The sequence below is a fragment of the Oryctolagus cuniculus genome, chromosome 1, assembly GCF_051225735.1.
Source record: "Oryctolagus cuniculus isolate XC-2025 breed Fujian yellow rabbit chromosome 1, ASM5122573v1, whole genome shotgun sequence".
Lineage (NCBI taxonomy): Eukaryota > Metazoa > Chordata > Mammalia > Lagomorpha > Leporidae > Oryctolagus > Oryctolagus cuniculus.
Window position 1 is genome coordinate 33,890,670 of NC_142867.1, and position 8,115 is coordinate 33,898,784.

The 8,115-nt window shown below is 44.7% G+C and overlaps 1 long non-coding RNA gene and 1 pseudogene across 1 annotated transcript; both read left to right on the forward strand.

Annotated features, from left to right (window-relative positions):
- LOC149128354 (uncharacterized) lies at positions 1–6,475 on the forward strand. Its single transcript, XR_016217951.1, has 2 exons — positions 1–139; positions 2,837–6,475. It is a non-coding gene; the product is annotated as an uncharacterized LOC149128354 (long non-coding RNA).
- Positions 6,476–6,862: 387 nt separating this feature from the next.
- Positions 6,863–7,778, forward strand: LOC103351742 (REST corepressor 3 pseudogene; annotated as a pseudogene).
- Positions 7,779–8,115: the final 337 nt, after the last annotated feature.

Consider the following 8,115-nt stretch of genomic DNA (forward strand, 5'->3'; position numbering starts at 1 on the left):
AAATTCTGCTTCTAGTCAATGAAGTAAGGGAGAACCTGATGGACTCTCCAATTTGAAGCAAACAGACCAAATATTTGGAACAACAATTCTCAAGATACTGGACACTGGGCAAAGAAGGACATTGGAGGCAAACCCCAAGGTGAGCCCTCGAATTACCCCAAGATTAGTGCTTTGATAGGGTTTCCAGGCCCCAGGACAGGGAGGAAGGACCGAGATGGAGCTTGGCTGACAGAGCTGAAAAGACAGAGGTGAGTGTCCGTGAGACCAAGTTGGCCACAGGTATTGGGAGGGAGGACCAGAGAGGAGATAGCTGCAGAGACAGCACCCCAGCATCTGCAGAGGTCTCCTGAGTATTTGCCAGAGTACTGCCCAGCAGAAGCATGTGGGGCTGGAGAATGAACCCTCTGAGGGGTGAGAAGGGGCAGTGAGTGCCAGGAACGGAGCCTGTTCCCATCAGTGAGACCCGGAAAGATCCTAATTCATGGATGCTAGGTAGAGGACTCAGTATGGTCTTACATGAGTGCTGGAGAATCACTGACCCCAGGCCAAGGGCCAAGCAGGGTTCAGAAAAAAATGCCTAAATGAAAGCAAGTCCCCAGAGCTCCACCTGTTTCCAAGGAACTTAACTTCATCTCAGAAAAAAAGGCTCAACAAAACTTGCAGGAATACAAAAAAATATCCAGCATCCAATAGAGTAAAATTCACAGTTTCTAGCATCCAATCAAGGACCCAAGGCAGGAAACCATAATGAGAATAGACAATCAATAAAAACTGATCCAGAGCTGACAAGATGTGAGAATGAACAGAGAAAAATGTTAAAGTAGTTATGATAATTAAATTCATGTGTTTGGAAAATTCAGAAGACAGGGAAAATACAACAAAAACAAATTGAAAGTCTAGAGATCAAAACTATGGTGTTTGATATGAAAAATCACACTATATAAGATCAACAGTCACTATTGCACAATAAAATGTTAATGAACTTGAAGACATAGCAATTAAAACCCTTCCAAATGAAACACACAAACAAAAATGAATCCTATTTCTAGGATTTCTAGGACAATCTCAAATAATATACATAATTAAATATACAAAATACACATAGTTTCAGTCTGAAGGGAAGGCAGAAAATATATTTAAGGAAATAATGGCCTCCAAATTTCCAAAACCCACAGATTTAGAAGCACAAAAAATCCTAAGCAGAGGAAATACAAAGAAAATTCCATTGCAGTATATTATAATTCAATTCCTTAGAGCAGTGATAAAGAGAAAAATCTTAAAAACAGAGAAAATGATGAGTTAGGAGATTACTGTCAATGTAACAGTGATATCAACTTTGGAATCTTAAAATATTTTTATCCCTGGTACTGAGTGCTGAATTGAATCCCTAACCCCCAGTGCGACTACTTTTGGAGACAGAGTATTTTAAATTAAGGTTAAATTAATTCATTAGGATGGGGCTCCAATTCGGTAGGCCTGAAGTCCTCAAAAGAGGAAGAAAGAATTCCCTGGCAAGCTTCCCTCAGGGAAAGGTCACAGGAGCATGTGAGGATATAGCAAGAGGTAGGCGTTCTCTGAGCCAGAAGCAAACCTCACCAGACACCAGCCATGCTGGCATCCTGGTCTCAAATGTCCATGCTCCAGGACTGTGAGAAAATAAACTTCTGGTGTTGAATTTGCCTAGCCTGCTTGCTGTGTCGGCCTAAGCAGACTAATACAGCTGGTTATTACATTCATGATTGTCAATGGCTCTGGTTCTCTTGAGGTGTGTGCAGGTGAAGCTGGAGATACTGGTTGAAAGGGGGCAGCCAAAAAATACAAGAAAGGATAAGTGATAAGGCAAAGTCCTAGATCCATAGAGTCCTTTGGAAATTAAATGGAAGCTAGAACTCTCACTGAGAAATTGACATTAGGACAAAATTCAGCACTGATTTCAGAAGAGTTATGGTTTAGGTGGAGGGCACCATGGACTCTCATGATACCTTGGCTTGAACAACCTCTGTCCTAGGGAAAACCAGTTGGGTTTAGACCAAGCTCTTTGGAGGAACACTGAGGCAGGGGTAGGTGAAAAACAGGGAGCCAGGCAGTAGGGAGACATTTGAGATGAAAAAAAAAGTTGGATCCAAATATCTGACTCAATGCCTCCTTGGCATGTGAGGAGAGTAGGGGCAGGGGAACAGAGACATGAGGAGGATTGAAAAGGTTAAGATCTCTAATTAGGAAAAGGGCGAGGAAATAGGTAGGAATAATTAAAAGAATCCTGTGTCTTAGGGACAGCCAGCTTAGGTAGGATTATGTAGCGGCTGTAGACCCCATCAGCCGATGGGTGATTTTCTCTTGTTCAATGTGGAGAGTTCCTGAAATAGCAGCAGTGTGTGTGTTGGGGTGGGCTGGGGTGCAGGGGAAGATACTACAAGTTAGGAATTGGCCAGGAGAGTACAGGGGCAGTAGATGTATTGACTTTAAGCTAAGATTTATTTTAAGTGAAGTGATTACTGCAAATATTGGATAATGAAAGAGAGAGGGAGAGCAGAGGGGAAATAAGGAAGGAGGGGGGAGGAAGGGAGGGCGAGCAGAGAAAGTTCTTTTAACCTTTGGAAGGATTGAAGTGTTAGATATCCTTGTCTGCCCCAAGGTATTGAATTTCTCAATCTGAATGGACGGAACTTAATACCCTCTTAATAGGAAATTAGAAAAAGTTTTCTTCTGTTTGCCCAAGGATTATAACTAAGCCCTGTGGACAGGAAGTTACCAGGAGTGCTGTATTCTGCCCCAGGATGGGGGCGGGGTGGGAGGGAACACTAGGGTTTCCCCAGCCTTTGTCTTCTGTGCACAGAGCTCTAAGGCGTCCATGGCTGTAACGGTGGCCTGAGAAGACAGCTTCTTCTGACCTGAGCTGATGGGGTGAAGCCATCTCCATCCACAGAGCTGCTCTTCTGGGTTTGCTGGTGGGATTAGACAACTACTCGTCTGCTACCTGCCCCATCCTTGGTGTGTCTTGGAAGAGGTGGTGTTGCCAAGTCTCCTGCCCAGGATACTGCCAGCAAAGCTAGTGGCCACCTTATTGCCAAGGATCATTAAGCCAAAGGTTACATTCTGCAGGAAAGATATTTTTCTTCCCTTTGAAAAATTATACAAATGACATGTGTTCTTGTGGAAATACAACACAGGTAAACAATGAAAGTTACCCCAAACACTACCATCCAAAGAGAACCACTGTCAGTATCTTGTGTATCAGACCTGACACAGTCGTGTGCAAATGTATAAATGTATGTTTTAGGAATGTGGTGTCATATTACATACAATGTACTTCCCATCCCAGCTGCTATTTGCCTGTCTATTGTGAACATTTCAAGTCAATATACATGTATATCAGCATTCTTTGTGGCTGCATGGTATTTCACCACTCTTGAATTGCTGGAAGTTGACGTAGTAACTGTTCTGTGTATCCACTGACATACTCCTGGTTTTTGATGAGCAACCTCAAAATCTCAGTAGCACACAAGAGTAAGCATTTGTTCCCTTTACAAGTTTGCAAGTTGCAGCTGATCTGGGCTGTGCTAAGCTGCTGTCCTGGGCTCTGCAGTCAGCTGCAGCTGGCTGCCTGCTCATTTTGACTGTGCTCGCTCCTGTGCCTGGGACTGGCTGGCTCATGTCTCCCCAAGGATGACCACAGCTGGGACAACTAAGGCAAATAGGCTCCACTGGAGGTGAGTTTTCCTCCAGGAACCTAGCCTAGGCCTATTCTTGTGGTTATTCGGTGGAGCAAGGGCTAAGCACTTTTTTTTTTAAAGATTTGTTTTATTTATTTGAAAGATAGAGTTACAGAGAGAGGTAGAGACAGAGAGGTCTTCCGCTGGTTCACTCCCCAGATGGCCACAACGGCCGGAGCTGCGCTGATCCGAAGCCAGGAGCTTCTTCTGGGTCTCCCACGTGGGTGCAGGGGCCCAAGGACTTGGGTCATTTTCCGCTGCTTTCCCAGCCCATAACAGAGAGCTGGATCAGAAGTGGAGCAGCCGGGACTCAAACTGGCGTCCATATGGGATGCCAGTGCTTTAGGCCAGGGATTTAACCCACTCTGCCACAGAGCCAGTCCCAGGGCTAAGCACTTTTACAAGCTTCTGCTTGTGTCACATTTACTTACAACCAAAGCAAGCCATGTGTCAAATGCAAAGAGTGCACTTATGGGACAAAAGGTGTTGGGGTCAGGATTGTGGTGTAGTGGGTTAAGTTGCTGCCTGTGATACCAGCATTGCATATGGGCGCCAGTTCCTGTCAGGACTGCTCCACTTCTGGTCCAACTCCCTGCTAATGTGCCTGAGAAAGCAGTGGAAGATGGCCCAAGTGCTTGGGTCCCTGCACCCTCATGGGAGACACAGGTGAATCTCCTGGCTCCCGGCTTTGGCCTGGCCCAGCCCTGGCCATTGCTGCCATTTGGGGAGTGAACCAGTGGACAGAAGATCATGCCCTCTTTCTCTTTCTCTCTCTCTCTTTCAAATAAATAAATAATTTCAAGGGGAGGAGTCAGAACTGGGGAATTTTTCATAAACTCTTACACAGAAATCTTTGGGTGCTCGCTGATTATTCTGTCAAATACATTCCTAGATAGAGGGGTGTGTTTTTGGCCTCGTGATTAAGATGCCCACATCCCACATTGGAGTACCTGGGTTCGAATTCTGGCTCTGCCCCCCGTTCCAGATTCCTGCCAATGTGCACCAGGGGGGCAGCAGGGCTGCCCATATGGGAGACCTAGTGTGGATTCCTGACTCCTGAATTCAGCCTAATCCAGCTCTGACTATTTCAGGCAACTGGGGGAGTAGATAGCAGATAGGAGCTTTCTGCCTCTCTCTCTCTCTCTCTCTCTCAGATAAGTAAGTAAATAAATAAAAATATTCCTAGACATGGAATCAGTAGATTAAAAGTATTTTTGAAGACTAAAGATAAATTGCCATACTGCCATCACATTCCCATTAACCATAAATGAGAAAACTAATTTCTCTGTATTCATGATGTATAGCAACCTGTGGACACTCTAGGACTTGAAGCTTAAGTTATACGCTATGTTCCAAAGCTTCATAGACACAAATCAGGAAAAATGTGGCTATCTTGGAACACCCAGTAGAAGCACCTAGTGTGGTTCTTTGGGAATGCATGCCCCGTTCTCTCCTTAAAGGAGTGAAGGGACTTTAGGGCAATGTCAAGGGTCAGAGAGGGTGACTATGTATTCTGGTTTGCATGGAAACATCTTGGTTTACCCTGTTGTCCCGACTTAATTATTAGAAGTGATCCCTTTCACTCTCAAAAGTTTCATATTTGGGGCTCTAGGCTATATGCCCCCACCCTGTAACTGTCACCCTAACTTTGATCCAAAACTCCTCCATTTATCCAGCTCATGGTTTTTTTTTTTTTTTTTTTTTAGTTTTGTTTTGAAGGTTTATGATATGCCAGATAGTGTGTTCAACACTGAGGAGACAGCAGGGGGCAAAATCAGACCTTGTTGCTGCCCTATGATGCCTTCAGTCTATTAGGAGAGTCATTAGTGGAATAATCATATAGATCCATGTAAAGCTTCAGCAGTGGTCCATGCTATGAGAGGTCCCTGGTGCTAAGGGAATTTGGATAGTGTGGATAGTTGGTCTTATCACAAAGGTCCAGGAAGAATCCAAGCGGAAGTGATGCTTTAGCTGAGATGGGAAGGATGAGCTGGGTTTACTTTGGGGCAGGCATTCCTGGGACAGGGAAGAGCATGTGCAAAGATTGTGATGGGAGGAAGAAAGTTAAGCAAGCACGTGAAAGAAGACTCATGTAGCAGCAGTGGGGAGAGTCACGGGACATGGAGTGAGACGGGGATGGACAGTCACCAGGTCAGGGACACCATACTGCCTTCCCTGCATGCCCTACATCCCTGTTTCTTGCCGGCTGAATCCCCGTTTGGTTCATGAATCTGTGTGTCCCCTACAACAGCCTTCTGCTTCAGGGGACACGACGCTTCTCTGCCAGTTTAAGGGCATAATCCTTCTCTAGGGATTGGTTTACTTATAAGCATATGTTCCCATTCTAGCAAAAGAGAAGTAAGGGAAAGTTTCCTGGGGGACTTCCAAGAAAAGTTTCTTTGCTCCTAAACATGAGTCACAAGAAAAGATGGCATCTATTTGTCCTCTGAGTGTTTTCAAATCTGAATGTGAATACGGAACTGCAACCACTGTCATCTCCTGTCAGGATGAAACCAGCACCAGGGATGACAGAACAGAAATATGCGAAGAACGTTTTTTCTTGTAGGATCAACCTGCCCTGAAGGCTACCCTACCTCGGGACTTCCTGTTATATGGAATACTAAAAGTTTCCATTGTTCAAACAAGATGGAGTGTCACCTATAGTCAAAACTCTGTCTCAGTAAAGAGGAGGATAGACCATGTCCCCTATTTATGTTGTAGGCAACGTTAAGGTTTTTTTTTTTTTTTCAGTTATTCTAAAATCAATGAGAAGTCAATAGAGAGTTTTAAGCCAAGAACATTCTCCATATTTCCAATTCACAAAGATTGCTCTGACTGCAGCGTAGACATCAGATTCCAGAGGAGGCAAGGGTGGGTGTGGGGAGACAGTAGAGAATGCAGAGTACCTGCCTTGGGCCCCACACTTGAAGTGGGAGGCTGCAGAGGGAGCACCACTTAAATGAGGATTGCTGCCATTCGAGTCTGTCTTTGACAGTATCCTATGGGGCCAAAGGGCAAAGCTGGTACAGAGCAGCTTCCTCTCAAGGGCCAGAATTGTGCATGAATTCTGCACTGCCTTGACTTGTCCTGGGTCCCACCCTTTTCTAGGGATAGGCCTGGAGGGGGGCCGGTGATAGAAGGTGGTGGTAATGAAGGTGGGAGGTGTGGGCAGAAATCTTCTCAAAGTAGTATACTCTGGTGACAGAATGAATAGATGCAACATGGAAGACCCATGTCAAGGATGAACCTCAAGTTTCTGTGCAAGTGGAGGAAATGGTGGTGTCATTAGCTGATATGGAGAATCCTGGAAGATAGCCCAATTGGGAGTAGTGTCGATTCTGAGTTCCTGGAGGAGTGGACAGTGGAAGATAAAGTCCTGTTTGAACAAGCATTTAGTTTCCATAGGAAGAGCTTTCACAAGATTCAGCAAATTGTTCCAGATAAGACAATTACAAATCTTGTAAAATATTGCTATTCCTGGAAAAAAAATAAGCTCATTCAAGGACAAGTTTCATGGATTGTCAGGCTCATAAACTAGCCAATAGGCACAACCAGGGCACAGTGATGATGATGTGGAAGAAACACATCCAATGGATGGGAATGATGGTGACTATGCTCCCAAGAAAGCAGCCAAACAGGAGGGTAATAGTGAACAGCTGCCCAAAGCAGCAAGACTGGACTTGGAAGAAGAGAGTGTCAGCATTTACAGCGTCACCATCATTCTCAGCGTTCTAAGTGCTGTCCAACCAAGGGCATGTACTTAACACAGGAAGATGTGGTAGCTATTCCCCAATGCAGCCAACACCATCCTGAGGCAATTGGATATGGAGCTGATCTCTCTTAATGTCAGGGTCAGAATGCTAAGCAAGCAACCAGTGCACTTAAACAGAAAATGGAAGGTGGAATTGAAGAATTCAAACCTCCTGAGTCAAATCAGAAAATTAGTGCCTGTTGGATCACAGAGGAGCAACTTCTAGCAGTGCAAGGTATATTGAAGATAAGCAGTTATTGTTAGTAATGATGTAGCTTGTCATGATAGCAGACGGCCATCATTCTACCCTTCGTTAAAAATGCGTTGAGAAAGGGCTCTCATGTTCACCACAAAGTCCTGGTGACCAGGAGTTCTGTGCTGTATTTGTGGATGTGCGCTTCTGTGGGTCTGATGTGTATTTGGGGTCCCCAGCAGCACACACGGCTTCTCAGCACTAAATAATTGATGGTGATGACAGCATGGCCAAACTCCACGGGCTCTCTGTGCCGCTGCTTCAGCGTTCCTGCCATTGGGTTCATTCTTACCATATTACTCATTGATAACTCAGAGTTAAGAGATAAATAAACTATGATTCATTTCTGGTTTCTCTAAAAAAAAAAAAATACTGCCTATGAAGTACTGCTGAAAAGA